This window comes from Lepisma saccharinum, chromosome 11 (assembly GCF_977018435.1).
Source record: "Lepisma saccharinum chromosome 11, izLepSacc3.1, whole genome shotgun sequence".
In the NCBI taxonomy this organism is placed as follows: Eukaryota; Metazoa; Arthropoda; class Insecta; order Zygentoma; family Lepismatidae; genus Lepisma; species Lepisma saccharinum.
The window spans coordinates 70880928-70906434 of NC_139239.1; the positions used below are offsets into that span (position 1 = coordinate 70880928).

General features: G+C 39.7%; 1 protein-coding gene and 2 non-coding genes across 3 annotated transcripts in view; 1 reads left to right on the forward strand and 2 right to left on the reverse strand.

Annotated features, from left to right (window-relative positions):
- Nucleotides 1-25507, forward strand: part of LOC145995068 (allatostatin-A receptor-like) — a 153612-nt gene that overhangs the window by 59101 nt on the left and 69004 nt on the right. The window lies entirely within an intron of this gene.
- TRNAH-GUG (transfer RNA histidin (anticodon GUG)) lies at nt 18846-18917 on the reverse strand. The gene has a single exon. It is a non-coding gene; the product is annotated as a tRNA-His (tRNA).
- Nucleotides 20756-20827, reverse strand: TRNAH-GUG (transfer RNA histidin (anticodon GUG)). The gene has a single exon. It is a non-coding gene; the product is annotated as a tRNA-His (tRNA).

Here is a 25507-nt window from a genome sequence, read left to right on the forward strand (position 1 = left end):
GTCCCTCATAACCGCTGCCCCAGATCTCTTCACGCAACATAGTAATCTTCTTCCCATACAACCTCACGTCCACCAAATGTCCGTGCTTTGCAACCAATTGCCCTCAAACAAGGAAACTTTCCTTCTGCAAAAATTACTTCCGTCTCTTGTTGCAACATTTCATCAAGAGTGTTGTGGATGATGATCACCTACTTTGCATGAAAGTTGCAGACTTATGGCTTTGCGCTTGGCCGCACGACCGTGGTTTGTTAGCGAAACGTTGCGTTACCATAGCAACCTGGACGCAGGATAATTTTCCACCGGAACCAAACCGTGGATTTTTCCTTCTTGATGTCCCCGTCTTTGAAACCACCAAAAGGGATTGAGCCAAAAGGACAAAACTATAAACTCCGCCTCATGGATAATAAAGTTGAATAATTAGAGGCTTGGTCGGTATTATAAGCTGATATTAACGTTATGGTTAAATATGTATAGTACCAGGCATTCTTTGGTAATGTTGGTTTGAGATGTTCTTGTAATTCTTGTTGACTTTCTTTAACACTCATCAAGCTCAGATAATATACTGATTTAAGGGACCAACTCTAATAATACCACTCCACAGTGATTTTATACACACAAACCGTAGTGGGCCAATAAATCATTCGCAACGCAGTTAAATATTTGCTTCTGCCAGCACAGGGGTACGCAGAGGGGAAGCTGATGGAGCTAGAGGAATCTATGACAATTGCGATGGCGGAAAATTTGCGATGAAGCCAAAATTATGGACAATTGCGATTTTGACGGTGAAGGTCATTTTATAAATTAATGGTATGGCAATTCCGACGATCAGGATGACTAACCTAGCCTAAAAGTGGTTGTAATGCAAGTACGTTTACAAGCTACTTTGCCAGTCTCAAGTCTGGAGAAAGTGTGAGAGGAATCAGTGTTCTATTCGAAAATATCAATGTTTCACATAATTCTCTTGAAAAACCCTTCAATTTGATAGAATATTTAAAGTGTCATCGCAATTGTCCGGCTACCGGGCTAGAGCCCCCTCCCGAAATTTTGAGAAAATATTTTTAGATTTAAATTAAACAGAAAAGAACTCGGGAAAAGCCTAAAATGACTCCAGCTTACCATTTTTGTCTTTGAACACAGGATATAAATTGCAATTATAAAATATATTATTATGCAACCCATTCCCACCCCCAGAACGCAGCTACGTAATATCCACTTTTACAATTTCAGACCCCTCCGAAGAAGAATCCTGCGTATGGTATTGGTTGCCAGTATTCTCTCTTTTCGCGCGCATCGCTAAGCATGGTTTCTGCTGCTCGCTGCTGATCAAGTTTGAAGTTGCTCAGTCTGTTGCATTGCATTGTCGCTGTTGTGATGTTAACAATAGACAGTGGCGTATCGTTATAGTACGCCCGTACGCCCTGCGTTCCCCGATTTAAAATTTCAAAAATGCGTAAATGCTGTAAATATAAACTAAAACTTCATATATGTTTGACCTTCATGGCATTAAAATAGCTATTTTTCGCGATCCGCTTGCAACGCTCCACTAACAACACTCGTTCTAGCATTTTTTTCCAATGCCTTTCCTGGCCGGACGTCGGGCACGTTTGGCGTAAAGGACTCCATATTCCTTGCTGTCTATCTGGAGGGAAAGCTAGGACAGGCTTGGATCTCTACAGCACGCGCGCAAATGCTCTCTCGTACGCCAGCGTACGGAGCAGAGGGCTACGTGATTGGTTCATGTGATCCTTCCTGCCTTCCGAAGCAGACGACAGCGGTAGAATTTCTACCCGGTTCTTCGCGCTCGTGCCACTCGTGCTATGTGATGCTACAATACGCAATATTGACTGACGAAACTTTACCAAACTCAAATATATATCACTTCTTAATGGCCATTGCATTGTATAATTTATCGCACGAACAGTGATGTCCATTAAAAACTAAAAGATCAACACAGTTTTTGTCAAATAGGTGAAGTCATCGTGGTAGAAATTCAGCCTGTGGCTGCTCTACCACTAAACCCACAAAACTATTATTTTTATTTATTTTTTTCGTTGTTATCTAACTGCTTAATATTGAGTCAATGGAAATATTTAGCATTCATTTGAAAACTCTTAACATCGAATGGTCTCTGGACAAAATTATTTTAAAATGTTTATCAGCATTCTCAAGATGTAATAAACAGTGGTCTGAATTACTAATCAGCACTCTTACGTCAGTCGAGTATACGATAGTTGGATCATCCATCCACCTCTGTGTCAGTGTGTTTTGCACAGCGCGCCAAGACGACAGAGGCCCCTGATTCGAATCCCGGCGTGAGCACGGGTGTTCTTTGTGAGTGTCCCTTCTTCAATATCATCACTCATATTCATATTCGCGATTAACCAAAAGTGGTAGAAAAGCGAAGTAAAATAAACCAAATCAATCAGTAGTTGGATCATCCACATCTACTGTTGTGCAGAGGCGTAGGTTTTTTAATGACTTGCGTCATGCCGAAAGGTATAAAAAAAGGGTACAAAACAACAGAGTTCAAAACATTTGTGGCATAGTGAGGCATCTAATTTTCTAGCTAAAACATGCATGGATGATGTTTTATTGAAAACCCAGCTGACTTCAGGCAAATAAACAATACCTGTAGCGACTAATACCATAAGTAAATTATTAAGCAAAAAAGGGCCGACCCTTTCTTCCGACTTGGCGTTCCCACCCAAAATCTCCATGCTACGCCACTGACAATAGAGTCCCTGGATGTATGACTTGACGTCATATACATACATCCAGGGACTCTAGTTAACAATAAAACTGGGCTCCATATTGTTTTACAAAAATGGCAACGTTCAGTTATCTATTTTTTCATAATATTTGTGATCGGAAATCGATCGAAAACTTTCAGTACAGTATGATGAATAGCTTTTGCCAGCAGTGGGGGGTGTCTGAGAATGGATTGAAGTTCAAAAAATGGTCGCACAAGTATAACTTGACAGACCGAGAAACTTCAAACCTGGGCAGCAGTGAGTTGCAGAAATCTACAGCGATGTGTTGGAAAAACAACAATGCTGCCAACAAAAAGAAACACACATGTAAATTCATTACGGATAACTACTGACTCCCCCTCGTCGATAATTTTGACAAAGACTTTGTTCACCTCTGCAAGGGGAAGTTGTCGAACTTGCTAACGAAGCGGAGGATTGTAAACAGAACAAGATACTAATGTAGGGTCGAACTGGCACAGCAAACTTTCCGGAAAACTCGCTGCGTGAATTGGGGCTCTCAACCTTCTGATCCGGAGTGGTCATCGTATTACGCTGGTGCAGAACAGTAAATGTATGACAAAGTTTAAAACTACACAAGTGTCATACTGAGTTAATATTTCATTCGCCTCGATCTAAGTATTCAATGTTCCATTGTTAGGGATACTAAGTTTTCTGTTTTACATCAAACCCCCCTTTTAGCATTCTCAAAAATAGTGTATTTACTCACATCTGACGTATTGTGTTACATTTTAATGTTAAACTTTGAACCCCACCCCATTTCCTTTTTGATTTGCTTTATTTTACTTCGCTTTTGTGCCACTTTTGGCTAAAACAATTGGCTAATTGTAAAGATGGGGATGAGTGATTATATGATATGATGATTGATTGATTGATTTGATTTATTTTACTTCGGTTCTTGTGCCACTTTTGAATAATTTGCGAAGATAGGGATGATTGATGAAACTCATGAATAGACACTGACAAACATCTATGCCCAAGCCGGGATTCGAACCCGGGACCCAAGGCGTCGTAGCGCTATGTGATAACCACTCCGCCACGGGCCCCGGCCTTTCTTCTTAATGCGAATACTATATGTTCTTAAGGGGAAGGGTCAAATGCATCTCTTCGAGGATTATATATATATATATATATATATATATATATATATATATATATATTTATTATTTATATATTTATTTATTTATTTTATTGTGGAACTAGGTTATCAGTTGTACTTTGTTCTAATTTGGATTCTACATGTGCTCACACTATTCAAAGATTCCTTTATCATCTTCCCTTAATGCCTTGCATGGGCGTATCCAGACTTTTTCACAAGAGGCAAACAAAATTCTTCTTCCAGGACAAACACTTATCCAGAAAGGACAATTCAAATTTGGAAAACAAAAAAAAAGTAAAAAGTAAAGTTCTACGTTGTGCTTTGCACCACGTCATAAAGGCGTATAGGGGGGCTGGAGTTAAGGCCCCACTCTTTCTTGATCACGACAGAAGGTGGGGGATGATGTGATAAGCATCACGCCCCCTGTCCGCCTATACTCCCCGAGTGTGTCCTCTAGGTACCCACTTTATACGACGCTGGGTGGGCGCTGGAGCCGCTTAAACAGGTGGGGATAAATCCCGGTTCTCTCGCATGTCAGTACTCTACCGGGTGATTATAAAGTTTCGATCCATTTCTGTGAAAAACAGATATTAGAATCAAACCAATAATGAGAATGGAAAACCTAACACTTACACTTAGCAACGCGTAATCTATCAAAACTTCTACAGATAATGTAAACCCAACCTCAGAGTGACACATAATCAATCACAGGTTGCGCTGAGCCTTATTCCAAATGACCACCCTGCACGTCTACACAAAACTCCCAGAGACGCACCGCTGCACAAAACACCTATTCTAGCATTTTACAATTGTATACACATATATGCCCATTATGGATTAGTGTTGCCCACGGGACGAGACGGGACAGGCTTTTAAAAATTCGAGAAGAGACAAGATTGACCATGTGTCATAAGACAAACGAATATTTTCGAAACGAGACAGCATTTCCACGAGACTCCAGGAGACGAGACAGGCCAAAGTCTCGTCTCGTGGGCAACACTATTATGGATACGCCCATGTTGCCTTGTACGAAGATTTTTCGTTGTGTAATTTTATCCACGTTTTTCATATTCGTCTATCAATTGCCTTGTGGTGTATTCTAAACGTTTATTATTATGTTGGAATTAGTTCATTCACATATACTGCTGGACAAAAAAAACCGGACACTTGCATTTTTTGTGATAACGCAATGGGTCGATAAAAGCTCTGGTACAAGGGCTAACTAAATGTTGCAGAAACTGAATTAAGTACGAATGCATAAACCAAGTCCGAGCCTATGAATGGTGCATATGGCACTACATGATCTGCCGAACATTCTGTAATATACCTGCGAGCTGTTATTGCAATTCAGATGTCAAATATTAAAGTGTCCGGTTTTCATTGTCCAGCAGTATGTAATAAAGTATACACTGCGTCGTCCTTGATCATGAACATAATTCTTGCATTACGTGATCAACCATTGATCCACTGACGTTCCTGCGTTCGTGTTCCGGTCAGGGAATTGGCGTTCCTTGTTTACAATGTGTTGTTTAAAAAATCATCATGGATGCTCCAACAATAAATACTCTGGAGGTGAACTCACCATCAGTAAGACTTAAAAAAATTAATTCCCTCCCCCCCCCCCTTCGTGAAAACTCAAATCTGTATAAGGAGGGGAGCAAAACACTAGCCTCCTACGTCACTGATAAGAACTAAGGCTTCCAAGTGCCACACAGAGGAACGACACACAAATCAGCGGTGGATTATATAGGCTGCGAACAGTGTTGCAACAACCTGAAGGCACAATTTCCCTTTTTTGGTCATTTTGCCCCTTCATCTAAACAAATCATATATTATTATTAGGTATTATTATTATTAAGTAATAGCAGAATAAATAAATAGTACTCTCGTGGAACATAATCGTAGATGTGTAGAACATTAAACAAATGAACCATATGCATACATGCATGCACATAACAAAGCCTCATCTGTACCAGACCAAATGCACCAGGTTCGAACCTTGCTTAGGCATGAATATACAATTGTTTGTTTGGTTGAGTTATTTTATATGTTCACTTTATGCACAGAAAGGCTAATCGAGATTGAACCCTCTATGTGCCTCAACCTCTTGATTACAACGTACACCCATTTCCCTTTTCAAGAACTCATCATTCATCCTCATCGTTGTTATTAACCAAGGATGCAGAAAAGGGACAGAATATTAGTAAAATAGAAATAGAAATGAACATATACTCAAAGGAGTGGAAATAAGAGATAACAGCAAAAAAATATGCATATCATATAACATTCTGATGTATTGGTATTTTTAATCAAATTCTCGTTTTCTGACTTGAAAGGGAAAATTCTCTTCATGTGGCAGCATTGCCTGGAGTCCAGGCATCGAAGACTCAAGTAACCGTGCGGTTTCAGAGTGTACTACGCGAAAGAGAGGTTGTGGATTTTGGCTGCCTTTGAGGAAAGGCCTTTGCGCCGTGAGGACGGAGAGGGACGAGCAACTAAACGAAAGAAGAACTGAAAACGTTAAAACCGGATGAGCTGAAAACGACGATGATATAAAAGATGGGAGAGATGAGATTGCGGGTGAATGCACTTCATGCTTCCCTCGCCATGATAAGGCAGTCCTTCATGAAAGCGGGGGGGGGGGGGGCTGTTCTTTGTGACTGTCTCTTCATTAGTCTCATCTAATCGCAACTTATCCTCATTGCCGCGATTTGCCAAAAAGTGGCAGAAAAGCCTCTATCATCCTTGGAATTTTCTTCTAATTTTCTGAAGTGTTTGATTGATTGATTTGGTTTATTTTTCTTCGCTTTTCTGTCACTTTTGGCTAATCGCTAAGGTGGGGGATGAAGGATGATATGATTAAATTGATGAAGGAACACTCATAAAAAACACCCATGCCCAGCCAGAGATTCGAACTCGGCATTCCTCCAGTCGTAGTACGATATGCTAAACATTCCGCCACGGAGCCGACTCTAAAGTGTTATATATATATCAATTTTCAATTTCATTTGTTATCACAAGAACAATTGAAAATATTGTGGTACATTCATAAATGGTCATCCATGCATTTGCACACACATATTTGATTCGTTAAAATAAAATTTTATTATCATTATTCTCACCTATAGAATCATCAAATGATGAACTCTGCCTCGGAGTCCTCTGCGCCGTGAAGTCTTATGCGCTCATCTGCTCAACTATGTTGTCGACTCTAAAGTAAAAATAGTAATAAAGTAATAATAGTTACTATTCTAGAATATACCGTATTTATACGTATAATTTTGATTTATGGGCCCACACAGCATCACCTACAACAAAGGTAAATAAATAATATAATAACCCGTGGCTCAACAGCCCGTGAGGGCTAGGCCTACCTACCGACTGCCGGTCTCACTCCCACCTGCCGAGATGTAGGAACATCCAACCAGTTACGGGGTGACGGGGTTCGTCGTGCTGACCACACCAGTAGTTGTTGCAGGTTTCCATGACCGGGACATATTAAAGAAACAAATGGATAAACGTTCCAAGATATTTAACTCACATCACGCTGGATAACAAAGTGAACGCTAAAGCTAACCAACTAACTCTCTAGCATTCTTAAACCCGAAGGTTCATGCCTGCAGCAACACAGGCCTTCATCTGTCCCTTTCCCGAGCAAGATCTTTATACTGTTTTCCTTTAGGTCCATCTCAACATTATCCTTCCATCTTCGTCTTGGCCTTCCTACAGGTCTCTTACCATCAGGTTTACCAACAAGAATCCTGTCAAGTATTCTTTCATTCCCATTCGTGCCACATGGCCTGCCCACTCTTACCTTCATGTATGCCGTGAATTCACCTCTCATCCGTTCCTATCCATTCATCACATCTGCTGCTGCCCGCTGCTCTCCTCTGCATCCACATGAACCAACATATCACACAACAATCAATTCGCCGTTTTCCATTTCTTCTCATCCAGGACATCAACCCGTTACAGGCACGCTGGAAAAAAATCCAGGGATTAAGATATGAAATGAAAAGGTTGAGCCTCTGTCCCCCATATGGACTGCAACCTCTCCAAGTTCCATCCACCAATTTGGAAGGGCCTACCATGGTGCAAGGACGTCCCCACCAATCAACGAGGTGCTGGCTTCCTGGTGCCAGGTGAGGCAGGGCAGACCCGGTCACCAGCCACTCCCGAACCTTATATATATATATATCGAATTCACTACAACGGTTCTTTCGAGGACAATCGTCAAATTGCGGATTTCGGAGTAAATGAAGCAGATTGAAAGACAACCTGGCAGCTGCAAGGAGAACACAATACAATCATAGTGCAAAATGGATGCAAAGCTGAAAAGATATTGTACTTACCTTGTTTACCTTACCTTGGTCGTAGACCCGTCTGGAACATGGGCTGCGGTCTCTTCTACGCCGTGGGTTCATCTGCTCAATTGTGCTGCCGAGGAATGCAATGCGCTGTGTTCTCATCAGCTCAATTGTGCTGTAGGCTTTTCTGCCGGTGGAGCTTAAAGTAAAAATAGGAATAAAGTAATAACCGTTACAATTCTAGAATACATTACATGTGTAATTGTGGTTTATGGACTCCGCCCAGCATCACCTTCTGCCAGTGCTTTTTCTCTGAGTAGAAAGGTATCTGGTACTATTCCAGTTGCTTTGTGACTGTGTTCATCATAAGTACTATTAAACATATTGTGGTATATTCATAAGTGATCCTGCATCCATGTACGCACGCACGCGCACACACACACACACGTATTTATATATATATATAATTTGGGCCAAATTATTGACACGGTCGTGCCGGGTTCAACCATAGGATATTAATAGCCATAAGAATATGTTGATCTCAATACAAATTGAGAACGAGCAACATGAAAACTCTATATTGGTATACGAATGACACCTCTCAGGGCACGGGAAAACATTAAGATTTGCAGTATAAGAACAAAACTCAGGACTTACATTTTAACATATAGATTCAGAATCTATTTATCTTTATTATGCAACCCTTTAACGGGCAAAGGGAATATAGTTCCCACCAGTTTTCTTCGTCTACAAAGGTTAGTGGGAAAATATTTCCCATATTGTGCTACGTGCTGCCGTCTGCTGGAACTTCTAAGAAACTGATCCTGCTTTGTTGCTTTGTTTGGTGACTGCAGCAGTGAATGCATCAGATATTGCTCTATGCCAATCACATAGAGCCTTCAGGGAGAAGATCTTATTTTTCAAGGTATGTTCATATGTTGAATTCTTCTTAGATTGCTACATGTAGGTGTGATCTTTCAGTTAGATGTTTGGGTAACGTTTCTCAAATTGAGTGGAATGTGCTTCCAGAAATTTCGTTTTGCGAAGCACATGCTGGTGGGAGAATGCTTCCCACTGCCCACGGGGGAAGTGATTTTACAATTGAAGTCAATGTTTTTTCTTTAGATTAGTGGCGGAAAATCAAGTAAAGTGTACTACAGATACAACTGCGTCTCATATACATGTTTTACTATATTTGCCTATAACAGATAAAAAATTATAGACAGTATAAAGTAATTAAATTTAATTTTGTGTACTTAACGTCGTTTTTTGACACTTTTGGCTAATCGCGATGGTGAGGATGATAATAATGAGGAGGCAATGACACACGTAGACAAGTCACAGAACACAAACTCCCCAAGATATTTTGCTTATTAGGATTTCTGGCTAATGGTGTGTTATGATTGATTGATTGATTGAATTGGTGTTTTAAGACCACTTTATGCACAGTAAGGCTAATCGGGACTGGACCTACAGTTTAAAGTGGGATCCGAAGCACTATGTGCCTCCACCGCGTATCGAACCCGGGACCAATGGTGTTATGACCCCCCCCCTTACTCTTTAGCACATCACTGCTCTGATTTATGAATATGTTTATGAATACATAAATGTTTTAGTTGATAATAATTATATCATGTTACTAATGGCATAAATAATTTTTTCTCCAGATGTCGGCCAAATGCTGCAATAATGAAGAGCTCCTGGGTATCCTGTTTTCACTCCCAGATTGTCCCAGTGATTCAGAGGCTGAAGGAAATTTAGATATTGATGAGGCTGCTGCTGTTGAAGAAGGCTTTCCCTCTGTTATTCCTTTCTGTTAGATGCTGCTCTTGTGAATAGTTATATTATGCACAAAATTGCTGAGCAAGGAAATGCAAATGCGCACACTCATCTTTCTTTCAATCTAGCAGTATCTAGATATCTTGTAAAGGATTTCACATCAAGGAAATATGCTGTTTTTCCAAACTTCTTAAATAAAAACAAGCATCTGACTGGCAAAACATTGGGAGTTCAAGAAGAAGTGAGATTCTGTAATGTAGGGCAGCATTTGCCAGAAGGACTGGAAAAATTCAGAAGATGCAGACTATGTTCAACAAAGAAAAAAGACAAAAGGACAAAACTTTCATGTGTGTATTGTAAAGTGCCATTGTGTGCAGTTCCCTGTTTTGCAAATTTTTATAGGAAATAGTATTAACGGATCAGATTATATGTTGCTTCGTTGCCGAAGCGCTAAACAAATTTGAAGGCATTTTTCTAACACCTCGAAAAGGAGCTAATTGGTACAAGAATTCAGTCATAACGTTTTACTGGTGAAAGATACGTCGAAAAAAAAAACCTTCACCATTGCATTTCTCGTGAAATTCTAGCCCATTTTGATATGTCGCACGATCCCCTTCCCATTTAAAATTCTGAAGTTGAATTCAAGATGGCGGACATCAAGATGGCCGCCGACCGTGTGGGTGGCGTCAATGTGGTTCCCCCATGGTCTTGTACTGGGGGTGTTAAGTGACTTATTGAGCCACCCTGTATATATATATATATATCATTAAAATAAAATGTTGTTAGTTTTATCTCCACCTATCAAAAGATGCCAGCACAGCCTACCGCCAGAAAAAAGAACTTCATATAAACATAGTGATTCGAATCCCACTTTAAACTGAAGTTCCAGTCCAGATTAGCCTTTCTGTGCATACAGTGGATTTAACTAAAAGATACTTACTTGGTCCAAATACTTTCTGAATTTTTTTCTTTCAATAATTAACAGTTGTTCTTCATTTTTCTATTTTAATATTCATGATAGGCAGGCATAGGTAACACATTGTTCCATTGAAGTACAGGGTGTTCATAAAGTACCGGTACCACTACATTATATTCCCTGGCCACCGCTCTCCTGATATCACATCCTTGGATTTATTCTTCTGGGGGTATGTCAAAGAACGTGTTTACCGCACTGTTGTTCCAGATATTGCTACTCTTCGAAGAAGAATAACAGAGAGTATCCTAACTGTTACTGGGGATATGCTGGGGCGTGTATGGGCAGAAGTGGATTACCGCCTTCATGTTCTGAGAGAAACTAGAGGGATGCACATTGAGGTGTACGGCATATAAACGTGGAGAGTTTTAGCTCCTTTTGCAATCAACAGCATTGTTCTATTACATGTAGTTTCCGAACTATGTTTTTTGCAATGGTGCCGGGACTTTATCAACACCCTGTATTATAAACTTTTAACTGATATTTTCTAGGTACACTTGAAATGGAGAACAGATTCCTATTTGAGAAAGAAGGCACTGCTGCTACTACCGTGCGTTCATTTCGATCTGCAGCCGAGAGATCGGGAGAAGCTTGGCGGGCGGCGCTGACGGAGATGCCGACATTTGCGGCCTGTAATGCCCGCTTATTTTTATAGACATATGCAGACATTTATATAAATATTGCAAAACGAGCACTAACCTGTGTTATAACACGCAAAAGTTCTTCTGTAATTCATCCAAGTTCTGCTCTTATATACACAAAAAAATACGCTTTAGAAACGATGTTAAGAGCCACAGATAATAAAACATTTTAATCATAGTTTTGACCAGTAACGTCCTGCTTAAGTTTATATCCTTGAAAGAGTTTTGTGCCGATGGGGATCGTTTGGAGGTTTTGAATGTGCAACACTGTATCAAGATTACGCTGTAGAAGAAACCGTTAAAAGTCAATAGTGTTCGTGAGCTTCCTTGCAATCCGAAATCTCCGAGCTCGAGTTTTTTGTTCCTTCGCGACTAGATGAAGACAGAGTTGTAAATATAGTGGCGAGCAATGTAAACCAAGAGCGTGTTAATTTCGTACTCTGCGCAAGAGTGTTATTCTTGGTTACTTGTAGTTACTTGTTTGTGTTATTGTAGTGTGTATGTGTGACGTGTCAGTGAGACGATTGGAATGCCAGCCGCAAGATTCACGTTAGAACAAAGATTTTTTTATGTATGACACGTACCTACGTGAAAACAAACTCGTGTCGAGACGTGTGTAGGTAATTTGTACAGAAATGTCCATGCGTTTCAACTCCACACAGAGATACGGTTAGACATCTTGTCCTTAAATTACGAGAAACTGTATCGTTAAATTTTAAAACACCTAAGCAAAAACGACGGATTCTAACCGTAGCAAAACTCGATGATATTGGTGCAGCGTTAGAACGTTCTCCAAACAAACCTCTACGCCGTGTTTCACAAGAGGTGGGCGTGTCAAAATCATCGGCACATACAGCCACTAAGCTACTAAAATTAAAACCATACTCTTATAACACAGGTTAGTGCTCGTTTTGCAATATTTATATAAATGTCTGCATATGTCCATAAAAATAAGCGGGCATTTCAGGCCGGAAATGTCGGCATCTCCGTCAGTGCCGCCCGCCACGCTTCTCCCGATCTCTCGGCTGCAGATCGAAATGGACGCACGGTAGATATTCAATAGGCAAACCGTGCGAAAGTTCAGACACAGCTCGAGAGATAAATATTTACGGATCCGAAAACTATATTAACCGGGCAAATGAGGATTGAAGGTACCAACTCCTTAATCAAATTACCCTTGGATTTATCATGGTGCGGTTTCAGCGTCACGGTTGGAAACCCATAACTTGCTGTGGTTAACCTTGGGGAAGCTGTAAATATGGAGTTAACCATTCCATGACCTTGCTGCTCAGTCCCTGGTCTCCTGAGTAATCAGTGAGTGATTTGGGTTGACTAAAGTTGTACATTGTTCTTCAAAGCATTTCTGTTATAGTCTCTGCTTTTCACAATACTTTCTTGCTACGAAAAAAGCGTATTGTTTTGTCCAGTTGTTTTGATAATTTATTTGTTTCCAATAATTAATTTTAGTTAGATTGGAATCCAAAATTTCGACGGAGTACAATATGGTAGAGAAATGTAACCACACACATATACATACATACATATAAGTTCTTCTTCTCCATGTCGCAATAGTATTTTGAAGGTTAGGGTCTGCAGTTGTCTTTTTCTATTAAGTGGCGCTTGGTCAACGCATCGAGTCCCATCGCCGATTGAGACCGCAATTTTTCTTTTCAAGGATCTTCCCAATTGTCCTCATGATACTGGGTCAACACCGAACTTTGGGGTGGGGGTGGGTGGCTCCCACCGGGAAGAGAAGTTTGGACTACTCGCACAAAATGTCAAAACTCCTAACTTTCGACTAGCCACATATATACATGTAGTGCTCGAAGTGGATCCTATCCTCCCCCAGTTGAGAAAATGTGAGTCAAGCATCCCCCAGCTAGGAGGATTTGCATAAGCATCCCCCACATGCTTCATTGTCTGCATGTTGATCCATACAAGCTCCCAACCCATTTACATTCAAACTCTACCAGACACCTGCCAGGTACTGAAGATAAAAATTGAAATAGATGTATCGATAAAACAGAATAACATAGTGAGAGAAACCAGATCCCGATGTGTAAGGGATGACTATTTCTAATGACTCCCAAATGTCAACCTTACTTCCATATAGTACACCCTGAACTGAATTCTTGCAGATTAAAGAGGCTCTGGGAACTGGACTCGCAGCCAGAATATTCCTCTGGGGAGCCTGTATTGTGTGTTGTCCATTTGTGTTTGTGACTGTTCTTTGATTAGTTTCATATCACCTTTCATCCATCTTCGCGATTAACCAAAAGTGGTAGAAAATTGAAGTAAAGTCAAGCAAATTAATCAGTTAATGAAATCATATCGCGGAGAACCGGCTGAATTGGTCATATTAAAAGAATGGAAGAAGTTCAAATCGTCAAAAGAATAACAAAGTGAAAACCATTTATATTCAGCCCAAGAGGATGACCAAGAAAGACACGAGAAGAAAATGTAGAAGAAAACGTAAGGAGAAAGTTTACAATTGGAGAAAGAAAGCAGAGGATAAGAAGCTGTTGTATAAGATTTCCATGACCAACAGAGAATTATAACGTCTAATTAAGAAGAAGAAGAAATTCTGCAATTAAGTGGGGCGATGGGTCAACGAATTAAAATAGATAGGGAACCATTGCATTCGCTTCGTTGCCAGAACGTTGAGTTTTGTTATTTAAGTCCGTCTTTGCACAGAAAGGCTAATCGACACTGGACTTACAGTTTAAAGTGAAATTCGAACCATTATCTGCCTCCACCAATTCAACCCGGGAACTCTTGATTATAAGTTGCTACTTTACTACTATGTCATCGGGGAGACTCGTCGCAACATTGTTATTGAATAACGTCGATACCTTGAATCCAGTCCTGCTTTGTCGTTTCCAAGATAAATCATCCAACGACTTATAATTCAATTAATTCAGTAAACCCCCTTAAGACTTAAAAGAAGAATCAATCAACTCCTTGCTAGGACTACAATTGAAATCTTCGTACAAAATACAAAAGCTAATGATATATAGAACCATACATAAGAATACAGAACTGGACCAAACTTAGAACCCACCCCGGCCCAACCCCTCCATATGGTTATCCTTATCGTCGGTCCAGAGCCTCGTTAGCCTGCAAATGAGCAGTTGAAATTGTGTATTGCATGGAAGAGGAGTTGATGTCTTAATATCTTCTGGAACGCTCACCTCTGAGGGATGATCCAATTGGTGATGGATTCAGCCAGTACAGGAACTGTGTGTCCAATTTCCGCGGAAAACATGAACAGAAAATAAATGAATACACTCTTAGGGTATATTTATGTTGTAGTTGTGCTACTGACACAGAGATTCACGATTATAGATGCCTAACTGTGATAAAAACAGTGGCGTAAATAACACCTCTGCAGCCCCCGCGGTGCGGGGGGGAGCCGCAGTAAGAATGATAAATTAAGAAAGACCGATAGTTCACAAAAGTTTTCCTTTCGGCGTTAAAATATATTTTCAACCGACATATTACATTTTTATGCCTCGACGACATCTGCAAACAGAAAATATTAATCACTAGAAAAGTAGAAAGTGATTTCCACATACATTAATCTGGATTAGATTTACTCGTAACTTAATAAAAAAAGTCGACACCGGAAAATCAAATCCCGGACTTGTTTGTTAAAGACAATAACGTTAAACGATGGACACAAGGCAAGAAAACAATACTTCCTTTTTTTATGGCAGTTCCACCTGATGAAATTAATTCTCAAGTTTATCTCTTTTTGAAACCATTGTTAATACAAATAACTAAGAACTACAAAAATCTATATCAATGTTATCACATTATAATCAAAGTGAAGTGGGTTCGTTTTCTGGTGGAAGTTCAGATTCCACTTTGAGTGTCCACTCCAGAATAGCTTATCTGACTTCAAATTGGCATTAAAAGTAGCCCTTGTAGCGAGGTATGACTAACTTCTCAAAAATCATATATTTTCATACATAATTATAATATATATTATTTTACAGTTTGTTGTCTTAACCTTTCGTAACAGTGTTTACACGATTCAAATTTCATGTATGCATTTTTATGTTTGTATATGCTAATGTAAATGTAGGTGAGAATTAATATTTTAGAAAGCAAAGCCTTTTTTTTTTTAAAAAAAAAAAAACGTGGCCGCGGTGGCTCAGGCGTCGACCTCCGTGGCGGAGTGGTTAACATAGCTTGCTGCAACGCCAGGGGTTCCGGGTGCGAGTCCCGGGTAAGGCATGGGTATTTGTGTTTGTCCAAACGTGAAAAACTGAGAATACTGTAAAAAATTGAAAAGTGTAAAAGTTGAAAAAGTGTGAATGACTGGGGATACCACCAACCACGTAAGGGTATTCCTTTTTATTTATATATTATAAAAAAAAGTCGGTAACGCGTCTGACTACCATGCTAAAGGTCCTGTGTTCGATCCCCGGCTGGCTCAAATCCGGTAACTTTTCTAACGTTGGAAGCGGCCCCGGCGCCCACCCAGCGTTGAATGACGTGGGAACCTGGGGTAAACCCTGGGGGGGGGGGGGGGGGGTAAAGGCGGTCAGGGGTGTGATGCTGATCACATCACCCCCACTCACGACCGGATCAAGAAAGTGTGGGGCGTTAACCTTCATGGCGTGGTGCTAAGCACAGGGGAGCACTTTAATTTCATTTTTTTAACGTGTAGGGGTGCACAACTAAAAGTTGCGGGGAGGGCGTAGGGCTTGTTAGTTACGCTACTAGCATGGACATCCGCAGGATTTTTTCCAGGGAGGGGCAAGGAAGGTATTTTTTTCCAGTGGAGGGGCAAGCAAGTCACATTTTCCCCCAAAAGAGTGGTTCCCTAAAAAAGCATTGCTTAAATTTGAATTTCGGTAATTCAATAATTAACGCATACTATTGTGGCTAAAATGAAATTATATGTGTGAAATACATAATTTATGGTTGACTTTCATTTTCCGAAGGGGGCATGTTCCGCCTTGCCCCCCTGCCTTCCGGACGCCCATGGCTACTAGATACAAACATTTATCCTGGAGCTTATGATGTAGCTGCAAGCTAGCAACTACCTTTACCAAGATAAACAGGTTTGTTTTTGCCCTAGCTCGCTGCTGTCCTCCCAGCCTGGGTGCTCTGGTTGTCACAACACAATTTTCTGTGCTGGCTGAAGTTCGAGTTTTTCTCCGCTAGAGGCGCTCAATGCCGACCTTTGCTAGAGCCCCTTCATGCGACACCTGTTCGCGTGTGAATGTTTATTCTTCTTCTCGTATGTATTCTCTCGTACCTGTCTTAATAAAAGTTCGATTATGGTAACAGCCGCAAAATATAAGATACTTAGAAATAGTGGATTGACGTCCGACGTAGCGGCGGAACGCTGCATAATAAATTGTTTTATCGCATGAATGCATAGTCATGTTAATCTAGGATTTGTTCCAAAAGAAACTTCGAAAATTTACATCTAAGTTTGCTTCAGGAAGCCTCTCGAGGTGACAATAATCCGTGTTTTCATAGCATGCCGCAAAACTGCGTGTAAAAGTTCTTGCCTCTCACATTCTGGTATTACTAAGTACAGGGTGAGGCAGTCAAAGGGGGGGATTTAAAAAAATCACAAATAATAGAGAGCAAATATTATTATTTTTTTAACATGAATGTACTGTACATGAGTGGAAATTATTAGTGTACCTGAAAAATGTTCATTTTTTTTAAATATGGTGTCAGTAAGATGACGTCCTTGGTGTTGCACACATTGTCGGAGTATCAGAGTAAATCCGCCCACGACGTTGCGTAGCATCTCCAAAGGAATGTTGTGGGTCTCTTGCCGAATTCGCTCCTTGAAATCATCCCTGGTTCTTGGAGGGTTGTCCTTGAATACTTTGGATTTGAGGTAACCCCAAAGAAAAAGTCAGGTCTGGCGTGTTTTTTCAACACCACCTCTGTTCTTTGTTGTGCTAGCAGTGGCTTCAAAAGTTCTCGCCCAAAGGCGGATAGCGTTAGCAGAAGGCACGGAAGCACGCCGGGGTAACTGAAACTCTCGACGAAAAGTGCGTTGAGCTCCAACAAAACTATCCGAGTTTTTGTAATATGCCTTTACAGCAAACGCACGCTGCACACTCGACCAACGTTCCATCGCTACTGAAGCTTCCAGATGTCTAGATGCCAAAGTCACACCCTCGACTCTCATAACCCACAACCACGCCCGCCAACCATTCCTGAAATCTACCGTTTGACTGCCTCTCGAAACGTCATGGGCGGATTTACTCTGAGACTCCGACAATGTGTGCAAAACCAAGGACGCCATCTTACTGACACCATATTAAAAAAATGGACATTTTTCAGGTACACTAGTAATTTCCACTCATGTTTAAAAAAAAAACAAGCATCAATGCATCCGTGACTTGAACTCGAAGGGCAATATGATAGCCCATGAACTATGAAATGCGGCCATACGAATATTTATTCTGTAAATATTTCATTTGAAATTTACATCATAAACACATTTCTCACCTTTCACTTTATTCGGCCGTATAGCTACAGAATTTCCGAATAACTTGCAGGAATATGTTTTTAAGAACGTCTTTGGAGCTGAAAAATGTAATTGATGAATAATTACAAAACTTAGTGACACCCGAATAAAATGGGAGGCATAAAAAGACATATCGCCTCATGCCGTGGCAACGTCAGCTTTGCCGTTACCAGGATTCGAACCTGGGTTCTTGCGGCCACAACGCAATATCTTAACCATTAGACGATCACGGATACGACAAGGCAAACACTTCTCGCACAAGGTTCCTTTCCTCTTTTAGAACAATTTCGCGTATCTTAAAATTACCAGCGAAATTAAATTATTTCGAAATATGTACAGAACTTTAGATAAAGAAGGGTCACGAGTCAGAAAGTGAACGCTTGTATTTAACACAACCGACCACTATGCCCAAACAACATATTTTAATTAAAATTGTAATGGATTTTCCAATTAATGTTAGGTCTTTGCAGGTAGTTAAGAAAAGCAACTAATAGGCGGCCGATCACAGAGATTATCGACTCACCCCTAACAACCAAAATTTTCACGACTCACCACAACTTTGTCATAAAGCACTTCTTGGTCAGTTTGTTGTTAAATTTAATAGTACACTAATGACCAGTATTGCAAAATATCCTGATTGCACGTCAAAGAAAATCATTTGCATATTGCTGCAAATAAAAGACAAACCATACATATCCTAGTAAAATTTCTCAAAAATAAAAAAACAAAATAAAAAAACAAAATGCCTCATGCCGTGGCAACGTTACCATTGCCGTGACCAGGATTCGAACCTGGGTTATTGCGGCCACAACGCAATGTCCTAACCACTAGACGATCACGGCTACGACGAGGCACCTTTACCAAACCTAAGTTTCCTGAACTCATTCGAAGCACCTGAGCATGCAACGAGAATGAAGATCTAATCAGAAAAGACTCGAAGCGAAAACTGCAGCATAAGCCATTACAGGATTTTATCATGCGGGAACACCATCTTCTCATACTTACTTTAATCATAGAAACCATATATATTCTAACAATTTAATCAATTTACTCTCAAGACAATAAAATAATAAAATAGGAAATTACATGGTGGTCACCAAAATTATCATGAATATTGATTTGACTAAACCACTTTTTAGAACAAATAAGTGATCATAAACACTACAGTAACTGACGAATTACACACTAGAAACTAGTTTAGTTCTTCGTCTGAGAAAGACCCCGATATAGGGTGGAAACGTCAAGTGTGGAGTTTTTAGAGTTTAATAAAACAGTAACGTGCAAGTATCAGGTGCTGAGTCCTCCATGACTTGTTCTGGTGTGAATGAAACTTTGTACATCAGTGCACAACAGTGGGAATTTTGCTAATTAAGAGAGAGATAAGTAGCAATCTTGTTACAATTTAGTCACTAGTAAGTATTGTACTTTGAAATTATGGTAATGGTTTGTTTGAAGATACGTGTGGTGTTATTGTATAAACAATAAGACTCCACGAGTAAAATGCCCTAAGTAGGACCCCTCAATGAATGCCTAACATTACAATTGTAATTGAAGCAAAGGGTCGTTACTCGTTAGTGAAGTCCTTGTTTCAGATGTTCTTGTGAAAGCAATGCAGGTGGGAGAAGGTGGGATGTCCAACAAATGGAAAGGGCGATTGACGCAGTTAGGATATTGGTAGTCTATATTATATTACTTTTGTACATCTATATTCTTTATGCAAACTCAATAAATGTAATTCATTTACTACATATCATATATTTACATTTCTTTGCGTCTTTTCCAATTTTTGGAACTTGTTAAAGGACTTTGGCCACTTTTTCTCCGTTGTTACTTTTCGTCACTTTTTACAGAAATGCTTGGCAAAGCATCATGCGCTTTAAGGTGGATTACGTCACTCAAAACGTTAGGAAACATATCAAAGAACCCATTTTATTAAATTTCTAATAGAAATAATATGCCATAATGACACCAGGGATGAAAACAAAACGGGAGTCCTACTTTGATTACTTTCCTCTAGTGCTCTAACAAGTAAAATTCAGCTTTTACGCAATTATTCCCAACATTCGACGTTTTTGTCCTTTATTGACTGGGCTATAGAATGCATTATAGCTACTCTATAGCTGAACTAAGGAGACCTTGGGTCGAGTCTGGTCGAGCTTGCATTTCTCGCTTAAGCTTCTACGCGGTACCTCTCCTGTGAGAGCCAAGATATGATGTGAACAATTATATCTTACACATTGTTGAAAGAACATTGTTTAATTAAAACGTAATGGATTTTCCAATAAAGGTTCATATTTTTCCATCGTGATATCAGGCTGGTCAATTCTGGGACTGACTTAGCCGCGAGGAAAGTTTAGAATAATTATCTTCATCAGGTCGTTAAGATAACAACTAATAGTGCGTCGATCTCTGCGATTTATAGACTCACCCCTAACACCATCTTCAAAGCTTTACGACACCCCACAACTTTTTCACAAACGCTCGATTTCTGCTCAATATACCATTATACTAATTGCAAAGATTCAAAAATTCTAGACAATACCATACTGATTGCACCTATTTTTTTTAAATTGCATATTCCAGCAAAAAAAAAAAACAGCAGAAAAACATGAGGTCACGAATTTGAATAAAATGTGGAACTTAATAAAAGTACCGCCTCATGCCGTGGCAATGTTACCATTGCCGTGACCAGGATTCGAACCTGGGTTATTGCGGCCACAACGCAATGTCCTAACCACTAGACGATCACGGCTACGACGAGGCACAGAAAACATGTGATAGTTTTCTCTTCTGATTGTGAGTTATCTGCGCAGTGGGGAGTGCGTAATTGGAAGGTCTTTGCACTCGGAGCTCATTCAGATCTTGATAAAGAGAAGTCTGGCGTGGCACCGTTAGGAAGTGTTGCAAACTTTTGAACAAGCGGCAGACTCGTAAACAGATGCGGATGTAGAACTTTTATTTGGGAGAGGCACAGAACATGGAAATGTAATGTGGAGATTTTAGTTAGTTAGTATTCGGGCAGATTAACCGGTACTTGTTTACTATCCTTCGGACACATTTATTTATTTTTACAGAAGAAACTACTTACCGTAATAAGTTCCTGTAGCATTGTCGAACATCGGGAAGGTGTTTTGTGCGATGTGGGAATGTTTCATAGCTGAAATTCATGTTGTTCGTTGAAAATTAATTCTCCGACGGAGAATAGCTAGCCCCACGAACCATTGGCGCGTGGTTAGGGTAGTTCTGTTAGGTTAGGAAACATAGTTAAAATTTGGTGTCGTGTTAGTATCAGGATCTAGAAATTGGAAATAATTGCCAACCATTGGCGCTAGCCCCACGAACCATTGGCGCGTGGTTAGGTTAGTTCGTCTCAGGCAAGCGAAAAGGCCTATCAGAAAGACGTACTGGTAATGTGAAAAATTGCAATTAATTTCATTAAAACAACGTTGATACACCTTCAGGAATGTTCCGCGAATCAGATACGTAAGTACGTATGTCAAAAATTGACGAAACGAAAAAATTAGAGGTGTCCGAAGGATAGTAAACTTTTACCGATTAACCAAAGTATAGTCTGAGTTAGAGCGAAAAAAAATAGTGTAACATGAAGGAACCAGGTTATGCTTTTAATATTCTAGCATTTATGCCAAAGAATAAATATTCCACAGTTTTCAAAATTCCAAAAAATAGTGTTTTATGTGAAGGTCATACTTCATAACTAAACTCCATAACTAAAATTTCCCTCTAACTTTTATAGCTTTTCTTTGGACGAAGTATGCAAAAGCTAATAACGAAATAGAAAAACTATACATTTCAATACACTAGCTGCCTGAAATGGAAAAAAAATATGCAAAATATTTGTACTGTCTAAAATCAATCATATAGAGGATTAAGTGCCTCCGCAATCTTAATAATAATAATAATAATTCAGAATTAAATGGGCTTATTTACATTAGTTTACAATAGCTTGTACAATTATTATTGCTATAATTTCTAGATTCAGGTCTTATCAATGACCTGACCCCTCACCCTACAGAATTTTATGGCTACTCCCATGGACGCTTGTTTTCCATCTACTGCTCTTCTCTTGCAAGCTCGACGCCGTGGGCGACTGTTCCCTTCGCCTCCCCTCAAAAGCTTCGTATTGAATTTTGATTTGAAAGGTAAAACGGAGGGGTGGAATGAGTACAATGCAACAATGTCGCTCGTGGAGCAGTTAAAATAATTTTAAAAAAGTTGGCGAAATACATTACCTTATTATATCGGTCCCCTCGCAGCTCGTGTGACACATTTGAGAATGTGTCTAGCTTCGGGGAGGCTGTGTTTGTTCCACACTGGTTCAAATCGACGCACAGCGCTCGCAGACACACAAAAGCCTGGCACTATATGAGAGTCGATGAATCGTCAAAATGCATGATTATGCCCGAGGGGCGATGTCTGTTCTGGAACGAGGCCGCAAATTGGATTTCGTGCACGTGTCATTATGAACGTGGTGTGTGACACACGACAATTAGGTTTCACGCACTTTACACACACAAACACGTCGCATTTGCTTCTACTTCAGTATACCCGTCCAACACTTGCTCCCCAAACGTCTCTGTGTTGGCACCAAAGTCAGACATTTATGACAGGAACTTCGGTGCAGGGTTACTAACGGTCAAGGAATTCTAAATATTTGAATTTTGAATTTAAAATTTTGGGTGCATCAGCACTTAGGCTATTTTACACCCGACACATTATACGGTGTTCAGCTCCTTACCATAACTAAAATATCATAATTGCAGTGTCTTGTTAGTAAAATATTAAAATATTCTGACTTTCGTTAAAAGCTGAGGCTGTAAAGGGGCGCTCGGCACCCATAAGGACAAAATACAGGACAACACACATAATTATAGTGGCCATAGTGCCAGTCGCCAGAGCCTCGTTCGTCTGCAAAATGCAGTCCAGAGTGTACTACGTGGAAGTGAGATTGACTTTTGGGCGCCTACGTGGAAGGTCACCCCTTACACGCGGAATTCTAAATAAATTTAATTCCGGTCCAGGAGAGAAAATCATCAAGCGTAAATGGGTTCTGGACCGTAAAGAACATTTTTTATCTGTAAAGTATTTTATTTCCCGTCCAGAAAATTTCTTTCCGGGTGAATTTACATACGGTTCAGGAACCCTTTTTTTTTTTCGGATGAATTTATATATGGTTCAGGAACTTTCTTTCCGGATAAATTTAAATATGGTCCAATACATACGTAGCTTGGATCAAATTTAAATTGGACGAGAAAAAAGGTTCAGGTACTGTTGCGGAACCAAATAGAAACCATTAGAACTTACGGTTTCCTGTACAGTGTCTCTCAAAAGTTTTAGGACAACGACATTTTAAACTAGGCAACCCAATTTACACAAGCCGTTGGTGGGTTGCGTGCAGAGTAAGGCTCAATTTCAGGGTTGCCACATACACAATAGATATTTATATTATATCGCAAATGACAAAATTCTTTCTGACAGAAAAAAAATAGGTTTTCTAGTATTTCATCGCTGATGAGTCTACAGTAAGGAAAAGAGGTGAGAGGAAACGAAGGAGAGCAGAAAGAGAAAGTGAAAGGAGAAGATGAAAAGTAGAGGAGAGAAGAAAGAGAGGATAGACGTGGAGAGGAGATGTAGTGAGGAGAATGGAAAACGATTCGAGGAGAGATGAGGAAAAAAGAACAAAGAAGAGAAAAGAGGAGGAAAACGAGAGGAGAGGAGAGGAGAGGAGAGGAGGAGACGAGAAGAGGGAAGTGGAGAGTAGAGTAAAGGAGAGAAAAAGAGAAGAACGAAAAAAGAGAGTGCAGTGGAGTCGGAAATCTAAGACAGGAAAGGAGATAAGAGGAGTGGAGAAGAGTGGGATGGAGATAAGATGCGAGAAAAGTAGGGAAGGCGATATGAGATAAAAGCAGAACAGAAAGAGGGGAGAGAAGAAGGAGAAGGAACTGGAGAGAAGAGGTAGTTGCAGAAAATTTCGTCTGAGCATCAAGAATAGATGCATTGGTCAAATTATCGACATGAAACATTCAATAACATTTTGAAATGTATTGGAGAATATATTAGATCGGTGCGAAATGCCTTTTGGCTGAGTTCAGAGCAAATTAAAATCTTCCATATAAGATCTTTGATTTTAGCTGCGATTACACCACTAAAAAAATGAACGTAATTTTTAATATTTATAAGAATTATTCAATTTTTCTATACTTCTCGGTTCGTTGAAATTGAGATTTTGTAATTCAATATTTCCCCTCCCCCCATCGTTAATTCCAAACTGATTCATTCCGTTTCACACGGCGTGGACAATGAACACAATGGGATATGTCTAAAACTTACGAAAATTTTCTGCCACCGGAAGGGTTTGAACCTACGACCATCAGCTTGACAAATCTGAACGGTAGCCACTACCCTACAAGCCTTCGCTCCTTAAGCAAGGTAAAAGGAGCTGACCAATTTGAAATGTAGATAACTCTCCTGCATGTAACGTGCAAACAAGTATTGTTTGTAACAAAGAAAACGAAAGTAGTAAGACTCGGCGAAAACATTTAATGGAGAATTGCACATGGTGAGAACTTTTCATTCGATATTTGCGGAGGTATCCTTGCATTGAACTCAAGTGGGAAAAGGGGTAAAATTAGCATGTCCTGAATTGCCACACATATAAATAGTTATTTCATTAATATTTGTCAATGTCTTTGAAGCAGTACACAATTATCGTTAGAGTATCATAATTCACGATCTTATATATAAAAATATCCCGTTGAACGTGTGTCAATTCATTTATTTGTTTATTATTGTTTTTATAAATTTCATATGCAGAACAATGCAGTCACTATATACTGCTCTTACAAATAATGTTACCATGGTCTTGTTTAATGGAAGGGATTCTTTTTTAAGGAACATCTAGTATGGAGGATCGAACGTGGGACCGCAATGCTTTCAAGGACTCTAACCAATACACTACGCCCTTTGTTTTCTTGGAGCTACAGTTCCTAATTATTCTGTCGCCTCAATATTGTAAACGTTATCTGCAAAAAAGAAGTTAAATACTTCTAGAATTACTTTATACACATGCATTTGAAATTTAACTCTGAATTTCTTTCTTCGTATTGGTATATCTAAGCTTGTGAATATATTTTATTTGTAATTTTATAACGGTTTCATGAACATCTACGAAATAGTTCCTTATAACTTGGAATATGGTGAATAGATATGAAATGTCTTGAAATTAATTTTCGACCACTAGATTTTGGCAAGGGAATTATGTGTGATCCGTTTCCAGTCATTCATTGCTTAAACAAACGTTTTAAAACTACGTGGAATTTTCATTCTGGGATAAGTTTCTTTACTTGCTACATGTCTGCGAACTACACTCTGTCCCACTTATCTCTGGAGCAGGTGAACGAAAAAAAGTATCTGA